At 42.5% G+C, this 15,507-nt stretch overlaps 1 protein-coding gene across 2 annotated transcripts in view; it reads right to left on the bottom strand.

Moving 5' to 3' along the window:
* NR2F6 (nuclear receptor subfamily 2 group F member 6) overlaps positions 1-15,507 on the bottom strand; it is a 125,853-nt gene that overhangs the window by 18,763 nt on the left and 91,583 nt on the right. The window lies entirely within an intron of this gene.

A 15,507-nucleotide genomic window follows, 5' to 3' on the forward strand; every position in this document is an offset into this window, starting at 1 on the left:
ATGGCGGTGCATAGTTAATTGATTTTTCTTGTGATACCCAGAAGGGCAGCTTAGGTAGAACATAGCCTTTTTTCTTCTGGCTCCATAGTCTGACTGCGTACCTTATACATTGCAGTCTTTATTGATATCAATGTCAGACACTAGTTTTAAGTGGAGCAGGAGAGTAGAAGTATTCAAGAGATAGATTGGCTTATAACCATATAGGAGTGATGATTTTTTGGTTATACAATAATTGTTGATCTAATTGATCTACAATTAATTGTGTGTTTTGTGTCTGTGATTGTGGTAGACGTAGGGATTGCCCAGGGACTGAAGAGACAACTGCCGTGGAGCGGGTGCGCCACATCGCAAATTAGGGTGCCAACCTCTGCTGGTAGGAAGGATATCAGACTTCAGGGCCTACTAGGGATAGGAAGGTATACTATATTTTGCACTTTAATATTTTTTGATTTTTATATCACTTTTTGTATTTTTGTATCTTTTTCTTTTGGGTATATTCTTCCTGATACTGGTTGTTACCCTTAATCCGTGGCTGGGAATCCCTGGAGGGATGGATTTTTAGCTATATTTTTCTTGACTGTTGGTATTACCTGTGATTATTAACAAAGATTAATGTTTTAGGTAGGTTTTCTGTTTGGTAGTACTTGCAGACTCAAGTGGCCATGGCCACAGTACTAGAGTTTTGTAATCAACCTTGCACCAGACTATTTACGGCAAACCTTCTCTGATTAGAGTTATGACACAAGGTAAAATCTATTAGTAATTAGAAAGCAATCCTGGCACTTAGTAAAAAAATAACATCAGCTGGTTCAACTGATGGTCTATAAAAAAAGGTATCATTACCAAGGTGCCACACATAAAACATCTCATGATGGGTAAAAATAGTGAGCTGGCAAAAACCTTCACAATCTTATTATTGCAAAACATACTGATGAACAAAACATACTGATGAAATTCTTCTGTCACATGGTTACAGAAGAATTTCCAAACTACTGAAGGTTTCAGTGAGCTCTGTTGGAGCCATAATCCAGAAGTGGAAAGAAAAAAAACACCATAAACTGGCCAGGACCATGAGCTCCCCTCAAGATTTCAGACAGAGAAGTGAAAAGAACCATCAGAAGAGTTGTCCGAGAGCCAAGGACCACCTGTGGAGAACTACAGAAAGACCTAGAATCAGCAGGTACATTTGTTTCAAAGAATACTACATAATGCTGTACTGAACTTGAAGGGCCTATATCCATGCTCACCACACAAGACTCCACTGTTGAACAAAAAGCATGCCCAACAACATGTAGACAAGCCTGTGAAATACTGGAATACAACAGTCTGGTCAGATGAGACCAACATTGAACTCTTTGGATGCCATAAAACACATCATGTTTGGAAGTCAAAAACACTATACCAACAGTGAAGTATGAAGAGTACATAATGCTATGGGGCTGCTTTTTCAGCATACAGCCCTTGCAAACTTCATATAATTGAAGGAAGGATGAATGGACAAAGGTACCAAGAGATTCTTGATCAACATCTGCTGTCATTTACCTAGATGAAGAAGATAAAATGACGGTGGATATTCAGCAGGACAATGATCCTAAACACAAAACCAAGGAAACTCAAGTTGGTTTCAGGGAAAGAAAATAAAACGGCTAGAATGGCCCAGCCAATCACCTGACCTGAATCCAACAAAAAATTCATGGAAGAAACTTAGGCTAGGTTCAGATTGTGTTAGTGCAATCTGTTTAGCGCCTAGCGCTAGCGGATTGCGCTAACGCAATGTGTTGTAAAGGGGTAACGTTAAACGTCCCCGCTCTCGCAGATCTCTGATCTGCGAGAGCGGGGAACGGACCTCGGTCACGCCGCGGACGCTGCAAGCAGCGTCCGCGGCGCGCCACAAAACACCGGCACATTGCTAGCGCGCGCCGAAAATGGCACGCGCTAGTGATGCGCGTCCCCATTGCTGTTAATGGGCGCGCTAATGGACGCGTTGCACGGCGTTAATTTTGCCATGCAACACTGTCCGTTAGCGCGGTCCCATTAACGCAATGGGAACCTAGCCTAAGGCTTAGAGTTTATAGAAGGTGCCCACAGAGCTTTCAGGATTTGAAGAGTGTTTGTGTGGTAGAATGGGCCAAAATTGTACCTGAGCAATGCATGTAATTAGTCTCTCCATACAGGAGGGGTCATAAAGCTGTCATCACCAACAGGCTTTTTTATGTCCACAAGCAAAGTCTATGAGATTTCAGAAACATCATGCACACAACTTGTTTTTTTCTGTCCTCAGTATTTTGTGCGAAACCTTGGTTGTTGCAGTATGCAGCATGTCACTTCTTTCAGCAGTTTTCACAAATTGATGGTTGGTGCAAAAAATGCTGAAAAAAACACAGGTATCAGGTTTTGCTGCATTTTTGGTGCCAAAACCTGATGAAATAGAATCAGATTTTTTTTATGCGCTAAACTTTATCAGCATGCACAAGAGAAACTAATCATGACAAAAATGCAGGAAAAAATAAAAGCACCAAAAAATGCTAAAAATCTAAGTAAGACCTGCTTTTCGCAGCAAGTTTCTTGCTGTCAAGAAAGCAGATTTTGACTGAGGGAAAAACAAACAAATCGAAAACGCAGCGTGTGAACATAACCTAAGAGTGTTCAATACTTTTTGCGTGTCATTTCTCATTATCACACAACTTAAATTTATGGACATCTATGGTTGGATTTATTTGCCTGTGTGGAATGGATGGGTTGTTACTGGCATCTGAAGACAATAGATTTACTTGGAAAACTAGGGAAGTGTTCATTACTTATTTCACCCGCTGTAAATAATTAAATAAATATCAGATAATTAATATCTCTTCCTAATATATGGCCTCCAATTTCAGCAAATTAAGCGTGTATAATGTAAGTTTATGCATGCTTTTAACATATGTATGTATATTTCTGTTTTCAAAATCTTTGTACTCTGCAAATAAAACGATTCACTGAATAAAATGGGCATGCTATAGCCCAAAGGTAAAAAAAAATCCTACCACTTTTCTTAGTACAGTAAACTTTTTGCTGCATCTGTAATATCCCCCTTAAAGTGGCATCAAAGCGGGCCTTTATTTCTAAGATAAAAAATGAAGTAAAGCCTGCCACGGAGGTGTGACAGCCGTCTCATGAAAGACTACTTGAATGAAAATGTTTTTCTCTTGAGTTAATAGCATTATTTAAAAGGGGTCAAACATCCATTGTTTAATTGTTCTGGTAAGCGGAAAGAAACCCTGGTTTGCATCTGTCCATTCCTACCTGATCCTGATCTAAATGAACAAGCCCATGTTTCCATTAATGTTATGCCACACATCAATGACACCAAACACAGGCCCTTATTAGTGGGCCACAGGAAAAAACCTTTGCATTGTGAGCGGATTATTACCAGTGAATAAGACTGGCAGAAGGAATTTGATGGACGTAAAAGGATTATGGTAACAAACAACTATAATGGCTCTCTGAGCCCAATGAAATCTCTGAGCAGTACTTTGGCACAAGCAAATTATATGCTGGAACAGTATAATACTGCATCAATGTCTTTTTAATTTATTATGCAAGCGGAATAGTAATAGTGCGTTTGGAAAAAGAGATTTTGTTGGAGACAAGGAGAAAGAACATAGACAGGTGCAGAACCCTGAGCAGTTCATTGGGTTTCCTTATCTCTCTCCCCCCCTCTCTTCTACTCTAATAATCTAGGAAAAAGAGCCAATACTAGGGGCAAAGTAGAGGTCACTAGCATTTCTCCTACAAGGCCATCAGCACAGTCATCCTATTTAACCCTTTCACAACCACCACAATATACCTCGCTCTATCCTACTTGTACGGGCACCATGGTTTTGAATTTGAGTTGTTTACAATAGAAGGGATTGTCTAATCAGGATAGCACCTTTTCTGAATGCATGAGCGTGTGGCATCATATACACCAAATCAGATGAGTGGACAACAAAGCAATATCTGGAGGTGCTACATTCTCAAGAGCAGGAGCAGCTGTGAAAGAGAGGGGCGTTTAAGACGGTCCCAGGGACCTTTGATCCCTGGGAAACAGCAGAGGCAATAACTATTTTTCCTTTTAAATATATAGTGAACATTGAAACATATGGGTATGAGTGATGGATGGCATTCATAGGAGGCATCTGTTACAGCCGTAGAGTAAAATATACATGTAAATTAAATATATATGAAAAGATTTAGTGTAAAATCTTGTGCCACACAGGAAGTTAAGAAAGGATATGTGAACATTTTTTATTACTATTAATACTTATATTTTTGTATTATTATTTTTCTTTTTAACACAGAAAATTGCTTAACCCCTTCACCCCAAAGCCTGTTTTCACCTTATTGACGGGGCTAAATTTTACAATTCTGACCACTGCCACTTTATGAGGTTATAATTCTGGAACGCTTCAACGGATCCCAGTGATTCGGAGAATGTTTTCTCCTGACATAGTGTACTTCATGATAGTGGTCAAATGTCTTTGATGTGACTTGTGTTTAATTGTGGAAAGAATCATAAATTTGGCAAAAATTAGAAAAAGTTTGCCATTTTCAAACTTTTAATTTTTATGCCCTTAAATCAGAGAGACATATTACAAATAACTTTTCCCACATTTACTTTACTTTTATGAAGCTAAGGGTTAAAATGTTTCTCCAATCAATGATGGTTTGGGGAGCCATGTCATCTGCTGGTGTAGGTCCACTGTGTTTTATCAAGACTAGTGATGAGCGAATATACTCGTTACTCGAGATTTCCCGGGTGACCTCCGAGTATTTGTAAGTACTCTGAGATTTAGTTTTCTGCGCCGCAGCTGAATGATTTACATCTGTTAGCCAGCTTGATTACATGTGGGGATTCCCTAGCAACCAGGCAACCCCCACATATACTTATGCTGGCTATCAGATGTAAATCATTTAGCTGCGGCAAGAAAAACTAAATTTCCGAGCACTAAAAAAATACTCGGAGGACCCCCGAGCATGCTCGAGAAATCTCGAGTAACAAGTATATTCGCTCATCACTAATCAAGACCAAAGTCAGCTCAGTCGTCTACCAGGAAATTTTAGAGCACTTCATGCTTCCCTCTGCCGACAAGCTTTTTGGAGATGGAAATTTCATTCTCCAGCAGGACTTGCCACCTGTCCACATTGCCAAAAGTACCAATACCTGGTTTAAAAACAACAGTATCACTGTGCTTGATTGGCCAGCAAACTCGTCTGACTTTAAACCCATAGAGAATCTATGATGTATTGTCAAGAGGAAGATGAGAGACACCAGACTCAATAATGGAGATGAGATGAAGGCTACTATCAAAGCAACCTGGGCTTCCATAACACCTCAGCAGTGCCACAGACTGACTGTCTCCATGCCACGCCGCATTGATGCAGTAATTGATGCAAAAGGAGCCCCGACCAAGTATTTAGCGCATTTACTGCAACATTTCGGATGTTAAAATAATTTTTTCAAGCTGGTGTTATAAAGTATTCTAATTTACAGAGATAATGGCTTTTGGGTTTTCATTGGCTGTAAGCTATAATCATCAACATTAACAGAAATAAACACTTGAAATAGATCACTGTGTGTAATGACGATATAATATGAGTTTCACTTTTTGTATTGAAGAACTGAAATGAATTAACTTTTTGATGACATTCTAATTTTGCGAGATGCACTTGTATTTAGACGGCTATCATTTTTCCATATTTTGTCCAACAGCATAGTGATGGCTTGCTTTTGCGGGACGAGTTTACGTTTTTATTGGTACCATTTTCGGGCACAACATTTTTTGATCGCTTTCTATGTCGATTATTGGGAGGTAGAATGAACAAAAAACAGAAATTCAGGAATTGCTTTTAGTTTTCTTTTTCTTTTATACAGTTCCGCGTATGGGAAAATTGATAAGGCAGCTTTATTCTTTGGGTCAGTACAATTACAGCAATACCCCATTTATATAATTATAGGTTTTGGTGCTTTTACACAAAAAATATTTTTTTTAGAAAAAAATAATTTTGCATTGCTTTATTCTGAGAGCTATATCTTACTTTTCTACTGAAGGAGGTGTATGGTGGGTGGCTTGTTTTTTGCAGGACTAGTTGAAGTTTTCAGCAGTACCATTTTTATTTACATTCATCTTTTTGATGGTGTTTTATTGTACTTTTTTGTTCGGAGGTATGATGAAAAAGCAAAGTTTTTTGCCTCGTTCTTTAGATTTTTTTTACGGTGTTCACTGAAGGGATTAACTAGTGGGACAGTTTTATGGGTCGAGTTCCGGATACGGCGCTACTAAATATGTGTACTTTTTTTTACATAAGTAAATGTATTTATTGGAATAATATTTCTTTGTTCTTTATTTGGGGATTTTTATTTTTTATTTACCATTGCACTACTGCAGGGCATCCGAGCAGTGTCTCACAGGCAAGGGAGGAGGCGTGTCAGCTCCTGCTCTTAGCAGGCGCTCACAAGCCAGCTTCCTTGCAGGACCCTGTGGCCATCTTACAGCTGGGGTCACCATGGAGACCATAGACACCGCGATCGCATTGCTTGTGCTGATAGAAGCACACAGGGAGTTCACTCCCTCTGTGATGCTCCTCAATGTTGCTGTCACCATTGACAATGACATCAGAGGGGTTAAACGTCCGCGATCAGTTCTAGCACTGATTGGAGTTGCTGCAGGGTGTCAGCCCTCACATAGAGCCTGCACGATGGCGCCATAATATAGCGGTTTGTGGGAAGGGGTTAAAGGGAATTTGTCACATTTGACCTCTCTGAACTAATATTATGGGCAAGTTAATAACTCCACAAATACTACTACATGGCATGTCCTACTAAACATAATTAAACACTATTTCTTGATTATTTAGAGGGGTTCTTTACACCATTATGGCTATGGGAGGTCATCCAACTATATGGTGTATTCTGACACTTTGCCCTTACTAATACATAATCTAATTTAAGGTTTCACATTTATTAGCACATGTAATTACTTTTTATTGTAACCATGTGTTATAGTGCTATCTTTTGATAACAGGATTTATTCACTAACCTTTGGGAACTGGCGAGTCCTTCATCTTTATTATTATTTATTATTATAGCGCCATTTATTCCATGGCGCTTTACATGTGAGGGGTATACGTAATAAAAACAGGTACAATAATCTTGAACAATACAAGTCACAACTGGTACAGGAGGAGAGAGGACCCTGCCCGCGAGGGCTCACAATCTACAAGGGATGGGTAAGGATACATTAGGTGAGGATAGAGCTGGTCGCGCAGTGGTTTGGTCAATCGGTGGTTACTGCAGGTTGTAGGCTTGCCGGAAGAGGTAGGTCTTCAGGTTCTTTTTGAAGGTGTCGATGGTAGGTGAGAGTCTGATATGTTGTGGTAGAGAGTTCCAGAGTAGGGGTGATGTGCGAGAGAAATCTTGTATGCGATTGTGGGAAGAGGAGATAAGAGGGGAGTAGAGAAGGAGATCTTGTGAGGATCGGAGGTTGCGTGCAGGAAAGTACCGGGAGACTAGGTCACAGATGTATGGAGGAGACAGGTTGTGGATGGCTTTGTAGGTCATGGTTAGGCTTTTGTACTGGAGTCTCTGGGTAATAGGGAGCCAGTGAAGGCATTGACAGAGGTGAGAGGCCGGGGAATAGTGGGGGGACAGGTGGATTAGTCGGGCAGCAGAGTTTAGAATCGATTGGAGGGGTGCGAGAGTGTTAGAGGGGAGGCCACAGAGCAGGAGGTTACAGTAGTCGAGGCGGGAGATGATGAGGGCATGGACTAGGGTTTTTGCAGATTCTTGGTTTAGGAATGTACGGATCCGTGAAATATTTGAGTTGAAGGCGGCAGGAAGTGGAAAGGGCTTGGATATGCGGTTTGAAGGAAAGATCAGTGTCAAGGATAACCCCAAGACAGCGAGCTTGTGGGACTGGGGAGAGTGGGCAGCCGTTTACTGTAACGGATAGGTTCGTTGGGGGGGGGGGGTCACGTGAGATGGGGGAAAGACAATGAATTCTGTTTTGTCCATATTAAGTTTTAGAAATCTAGCGGAGAAGAATAATGAAATAGCGGATAGACCTTGAGGGATTCTGGTTAGTAGGGTGGTGATATCTGGTCCAGAGATGTAGATCTGTGTGTCATCAGCATAGAGATGATACTGAAAACCGTGAAATTCTATGAGTTGTCCAAGGCCAAAAGTGTAAATGGAGAAGAGTAGGGGCCCTAGAACTGAACTTTGTGGGACTCCGACAGATAGGGGGCGAGGTGAGGAGGTGGTGTGTGAATGGGAAACGCTGAATGTTCGGTCAGTTAGGTATGAAGAGATCCAGGATAGGGCTAAGTCTGTGATGCCAAGGGATGAGAGGGTCTGTAGTAATAGGGAATGGTCCACTGTGTCAAAGGCAGAGGACAGGTCCAGTAGGAAGAGAATAGAGAAGTGTCGAGTGCTCTTGGTGGTTAATAGGTCATTGGTGACCTTAGTTAGGGCAGTTTCAGTGGAGTGGTGTGACTGGAAGCCTGATTGTAAGCGGTCGAAAAGGGAGCAGGAAGATAGATGGGAGGACAGTTCAAGATGGACGTGTTGTTCCAGTAAGTTTGAGGCATAGGGGAGAAGTGATATAGGGCGATAGCTAGATACGGAGGATGGGTCAAGAGAGGGCTTTTTGAGGATAGGTGTGAATAAGGCATGTTTAAAGCTTGAGGGGAAAACACCAGTTGTTAGTGATAGGTTGAAGAGATGGGTTAGAGTTGGGATGAAGACTGTGGCGAGGTTTGGAATGAAGTGGGAAGGGATCGGGTCAAGTGCACAGGTGGTGAGATGCGATCTTGAGAGTAGAGTGGAGAGTCGATCTTCTGTAATGGTGGAGAAGTTGGTTTTGGAGGTGGAGGGCTGGGTAGCTGGGAGGAAGGACTCTGGGGGTTGTCGACTAACACTGTCTCTGATGTTCTCAATCTTCTGCTTGAAAAGTGAGGCAAAGTCTTCAGCTGAGATGAGTGGTGAGGGAGGAGGTTCTGGGGGACAGAGGAGAGAGTTGAAGGTGTTGAATAACTGTTTAGGGTTGTTGGACAGGGAGGATATGAGAGACGAGAAGTAGGTTTGTGTAGCTGTGGCGAGTGTGGCCTTGAAAGTAGTGAGGGACTGTTTGAATGCGATAAAGTGCTCGTTGGAGTGGGATCTTTTCCATCTCCGCTCTGCAGCCCTGGAAGATCGCCTCAATTCTTTGGTCAGGCTGGTGTGCCAGGGCTGTCTGTTGATTCTGCGAGCTTTGGTATGTGTGAGAGGAGGATTCCAAAGCTGCAGCTATTGTGGTGTTATATAGAGCGGCAGCGTCATCCACATTGTGTAGGGAACTTATGTTTGTGAGAGGGAGGAGGGATACAGAGAGTGAATGTAGATCAAGGTGTTTAAGATTTTTGCGAGGGTGTGCAAGTTTGTGGGGTGGGGATTGTAGACAAGGAGTGGAGAGGGAAGAGAATGTGAGTAGATTGTGGTCAGAAAGAGGAAGAGGTGAGTTAGAAAGGTTAGATAGGGAGCAGAGACGGGTGAAGATGAGGTGCAATGTGTGACCATCTTTGTGAGTGGCTGCAGAAGACCATTGAGTGAGGCTAAAGGAGGAAGTGAGAGATAGAAGTTTAGTGGCAGCTGAGAGGGAAATGTCAATGGGTATGTTGAAGTCGCCCATGATGATAGTGGGGATGTCCGCAGAAAGGAAATGAAGTAGACAGGAGGTGAAGTGGTCAAAGAAGGTGGTGGCAGGCCCTGGGGGGCGGGAAATGACAGCTAGTTGGAGGTTGGTGGGGGCATAGATGCGCACAGAGTGCACCTCAAAATTATCATCATTTTCCATCATTATTTTTTCATTAAGTGTCAGTCTACACTGTTCTTTTTCTTTATTTTTCATTTGTTCCATTAGTGATATATTTCTGATACGTCATATCTCTTGTGTCATAGCGTTATTGGGCTTTCTGTGGATGGGGGGGTGGAGTCATAGTACTTTGATTATCGTAGTCCCATCTTCAATTATATAGCCTCTATTTTTGGATACAGCATATTGTCCTTTTAATAGCAATTTCAGGGTCCTCCATATGGCATTGTTTTTTTTATTTTTCTTTAGTATTGTTTCAATAAAAATGACCTTTTTAACAATATGGATTTCTTAAGGATAATAATAATCATTTTATTTATATAGCGCCAACATATTCCGCAACGCTTTGCAAATTATAGAGGGGATTTGTACAGACAATAGACATTACAGCATTACAAAAATCACAGTTGAAAATAGATACCAAGAGGAATGTGGGCCCTACTCGCAAGCTTACAATCTATAAGGAAAAAGGGAGACACGAGGGGTGGATGGTAACAATTGCTTTCGTTGTTTGGACTAGCCATAGTGTAAGGATCGGGTATTCATGTAAAGCTGCATGAACCAGTTAACAGCCTAAATATGTAACAGTACAGACACAGAGGGCTATTAACTGCATAAAGTGTATGAGAACAAGATGCGAGAAACCCGATTATGGTAATTTTTTTTAATGGGCCACACAGGGATAGTTAGGTTAATGCGTTGAGGCGGTAGGCCAGTCTAAACAAATGCGTATTTAGGGCACACTTTAAACTGTGGGGATTGGGGATTAATCATATTAACCTGGGTAGTGCATTCCAAAGAACTGGCGCAGCACGTGAAAAGTCTTGGAGACGGGAGTGGAAGGTTCTGATTGAGGATGTTAACCTCAGGTCATTAGCAGAACGAAGAGCACGGGTAGGGTGGTAGACAGACCAGGGAGGAGATGTAGGGTGGTGCTGAGCCATGGAGTGCTTTGTGGATGAGGGTAGTAGTTTTGTACTGGATTCTTGAGTGGATGGGTAACCAGTGTAATGACTGGCACAGGGTAGAGGCATCGGTGTAACGGTTGGTGAGGAATATAACCCTGGCAGCAGCATTCAGGAAAGATTGGAGAGGGGAGAGTTTGGTAAGAGGGAGGCTGATTAGTAGAGAGTTACAATAGTCCAGACGAGAATGAATGAGAGAAACAGTAAGAGTTTTTGCAAAGTCGAATGTAAGAAAAGGGCGAATTCTAGAAATGTTTTTGAGAAGAGCGAGCCAGTGATCGGATGTGTGAGGTGAAGGAAAGCTTGGAATCAAGTATGACCCCAAGGCAGCGGGCATGTTGCTTGGGAGTAATGGTGGAACCACACACGGAGATGGCAATGTCAGGCAAAGGTAGGTTAGTAGAGGGAGATAATATAATAATCTTTATTTTTAGATAGCGCCAACATATTCCGCAGCGCTTTACATTTTGCACACATTATCATCACTGTCCCCGATGGGGCTCACAATCTAAATTAGAGAACACGAGGAGTTCAGTTTTTGACAGGTTCAGTTTCAGATAGAGGGAGGACATGATGTTAGAGACAGCGGTAAGACAATCTCTGGTGTTTTCTAAAAAGGCAGGCGTGATATCAGGAGCAGAAGTGTATAATTTGGTGTCACCAGCATAGAGATGGCACTGGAAACCAAATCTACTGATTGTTTGTCCAATAGGGGCAGTATACAAAGAGAAGAGGAGGGGGCCTAGGACTGATCCTTGAGCAACCCCAACATTAAGGGGAAGGTGAGAGGAGGAACCAGCTAAAGATACAGTGAAGGAGCGGTCAGATAAGATAGGAGGAGAACCAGGAAAGAATGGTGTCCTTGAGGCTGATGGAGTGTAGCATAGTAAGGAGGAGCTGATGATCCACAGTATCGAATGCTGCGGAGAGCTCCAAGAGAATTAGCATGGAGTACTGACCATTAGATTTAGCTGTTAGTAGATCATTAGAGACTTTAGTGAGGGCAGTTTCAGCAGAGTGTAAAGAGCAGAAACCAGTTTGAAGAGGGTTGAGAAGAGAGTTATCTGAGAGATAGCAGATAAGACGGGAGAGGACCAGGCATTCGAGGAGTTTAGAGATGAAGGGAAGATTGGAGACAGGTCTATAATTAGCGGCACAGTTTTGATCGAGGGCTGATTTTTAAGTAATGGATGTATGATGTCATGCTTAAATGAGGGAAAAATACCGGAAGAAAGAGAAAGGTTGAATATTTTTGTTAGGTGAGAGGTGACAGCCGGGGAAAGGGACTGGAGGAGATGTGATGGAATGGGGTCATTGGTGTAAGTGGTCGGATAACAAGATGCAAGGAGCCCGATTACTTCTTCTGTAACTGGTTCAAAGTCAGGAGAGTGAACTAGATGCAGTGGGGGAGGGAGGACGGTGCATGGTATGAAGGGATTGGGAGATAATTTCCTTTCGGATGTGGTCAATTTTTTCTTTGAAGTAATTGGCCAGATTGTCAGTGCGGAGATCCGTGGTTGGGGCATGCACTCTTGGGTTGAGTAGGGAATAGAAAGTGTCAAATTAATTAGTCAACCTTTAGTACTTTGAGTCTGGGTTAATGTTTAATTATATGGACATACAGATTATAGACTGCTGAGGAGAGCGATACCTGCATGCCTCATATCAGAGGCCTTGTTTTGGCTAAATCCTCTTATAACTTTACATAAATGACCTCTTTCAGGCTCTGGGGAGGATTGTCTGGAATATAACTCTATCTCCAGAGCTGGTTTTACATGAAGGGGAGTTACCAGAGTGATGTGTAATGGTTACCAGAGTGATCTATAATGGCCACTGTCTGATCGCCTGTTGGCACTGCAGAGCTGTGTGTGATTATACCTCACACATCTGCAGGTTCCTCTAAGCTGCAATCTCACAGGCAGACAGGGTTGTAATATTGTTGCAATACAGCAAAGCTCAGAGAGAAGCAAAAAAACATGTTTTCAATAAGACAAATGTCATTTCTCCTGTTCTGTGTTAGTTACTTGTCTCACATTAGTAACGCCCCCTTTCATATAAAATAAGCTCTGGAGGCAGAGTTATCATCCAGACAACTTCCTCCCCACAGTCTGGAAAAGCTCATTTACATAGAAGAAAAACTTAAGATTTCTCTGGAATGAGACATCAGATCTCAGAATCAAGATGGCTTAGGAGGGTTGACCCTACTGATAGATTCCCTTTCATCCACCTTTGAACTACGGTATTTGGAATTCACTTTAATATGGTTAAAGGTTGCTGCTAGATATAATATCCCATTACTAAAGGGAATCAATCAGCAGGATTTCACTCCCAGCAAAACCTTTACGGAGAAATCAAGGTTTAAAATTGCTATGCGGCTGAAAAGCTATTGTGGCTATTATAAATCTGAAGCTTCGGTCACTCCAGTTCTACTCCCCACCCAGCATCACCTCCTGCTTCACTGACAGCCTCTAGGCCAGGGGTGTCAAACTGCATTCCTCGAGGGCCGCAAACAGGTCATGTTTTCAGGATTTCCTTGTATTGTACAGGTGATAATTTAATCACCTGCACAGAATGATTCCAGCACCTTGTGTAATGCAAAGGAAATCTTGAAAACACGCATGGTCTGAGGCCCTCGAGGAATGCAGTTTGACACCCCTGCTATAGGCTGTCAATAGGTAAGAAGGAGTTAGTGGATAATCTCCACGATGTAGTAAATTAAAATGATGGTTTATTTTTACATGTTTCGAAGTACAAAGTTACTTCTTCAGCAATAACCACATGTATCAGTGTATTTACTACCCTTGGATATATGTTTTATTATTCTTAATCCTGTCGGAAGCCCGGAGATTATCCACTAACTCCTTCTTACCTATTGATGTTTGTGCAGTACAGCATCAGACAAGAAAAGAAAAGGAGCACTCACTCGGTCTTTCTGTTGAAATTCCTTTATTCCATCTTAGATGATATCAACATCTCAATAAATTGCACGATGGGGTGTGCAGGAGACAGGGGAGTGAGCAGGTGAACAAGTCTGACGGACAACAGCTGTTTTGCGCTCTTACTGAACCTCTATGGATAAATGTAACAGTGTGAAACAGCTGTCGTCCATCAGCCTTGTTCACCTGCTCTCTCCCCTGTCTCCTGCACACCCCATCATGCACTTTATTGAGATGCTGATATAATCTAAGATGGAGTAAAGGAATTTCAACAAGAAAGTGAGTGCTCCATTTCTTTTCTTCTTGTCTGTGCAATATACCATTACTCTATGTGTAAGCACCAACCAGAAGAGGTCTATAATACTAAAAGTGTGAGGTATCACTTAAAGTGAAAGCAGCACAGTCATCAGCCGATACAATATTTAGTGCCTTATCGTCCAAGTGGATGTCTGATGGTCACTTGCGGACCTGTTGCAGCTGACCTCACGTTATATGCTATTTTTTTCAGATTAAAACAGGTGAGTTTAATCTGAGTGTAAAGCTCACAGTATTTCTCGGATAAGACCCTATTTGCACTGATCTCTCCTACAGTTTTTCCTTGGACAGCCTCTTGGCTGTGTGACTTCAGGCAAAGAGGAGCTGTCAGTCAAGCAATAGGAGGCAGCACTGGGCGGGGAACGGAGCTTGAGTGACAGAGGCTTCAGATCTACAAATAGATCTTCAGCCTCATTTCCTCATCAATTCAAACTCTGATTTCTCAGTGATGCAAGAACTGACTGATCATGTAAAGATACAATCCACCCCCCCGTGTTCCGATCCACCCCCCCGTGCTCCGACGCCCCCCCCCCCCAGTGCCCTGATCTCCCCCCCTTATACTTACCTATCCTCCCGGGGTCCGTCCGTCTTCTTTGCTGGGCGCCTCCATCTTCCAAAATGGCGGGCGCATGTGCAGTGCGCCCGCCGAATCTGCCGGCCGGCAGATTCGTTCCAAAGTGAGTTTTGATCACTGAGATATAACCTATCTCAGTGATCAAAATAAAAAAAATCGTAAATGACCCCCCCCTTTGTCACCCCCATAGGTAGGGACAATAAAAAAAAATAAAGATTTTTTTTTTTTGTTCCACTAATGTTGGGGTAAGAACTAGAGTTAGGGTTAGGGGTAGGGGTTAGGGGTAGGGTTAGGGGTAGGATTAGGGTTAGGAATGTGCACACGTATTCTGGTCCTCTGCAGATTTTTCCGCAGAGGATTTGATAAATCCGCAGTGCTAAACCGCTGTGGATTTATCGCAGATTTACCGCGGTTTTTCTGCGCATTTCACTGCGGTTTTACAACTGCGATTTTCTATTGGAGCAGTTGTAAAACCGCTGCGGAATCCGCAGAAAGAAGTGACATGCTGCAGAATGTCACTTCCGTGCAGTGTCACTATCCGTGCAGTTTTTCCGCAGCATGTGTACAGCGATTTTTGTTTCCCATAGGTTTACATTGAACTGTAAACTCATGGGAAACTGCTGCGTTTTCTGCAGCGTGTGCACATACCTTTAGAATTAGGCTATGTGCACACGGTGCGGATTTGGCTGCGGATTCGCAGCAGTGTTCCATCAGGTTTACAGTACCATGTAAACATATGGAAACCAAATCCGCTGTGCCCATGGTGCGGAAAATACCGCGCGGAAACGCTGCGTTGTATTTTCTGCAGCATGTCAATTCTTTGTGCGGATTCCGCAGCGTTTTACACC

The sequence above is a fragment of the Ranitomeya imitator genome, chromosome 1, assembly GCF_032444005.1.
Source record: "Ranitomeya imitator isolate aRanImi1 chromosome 1, aRanImi1.pri, whole genome shotgun sequence".
Lineage (NCBI taxonomy): Eukaryota > Metazoa > Chordata > Amphibia > Anura > Dendrobatidae > Ranitomeya > Ranitomeya imitator.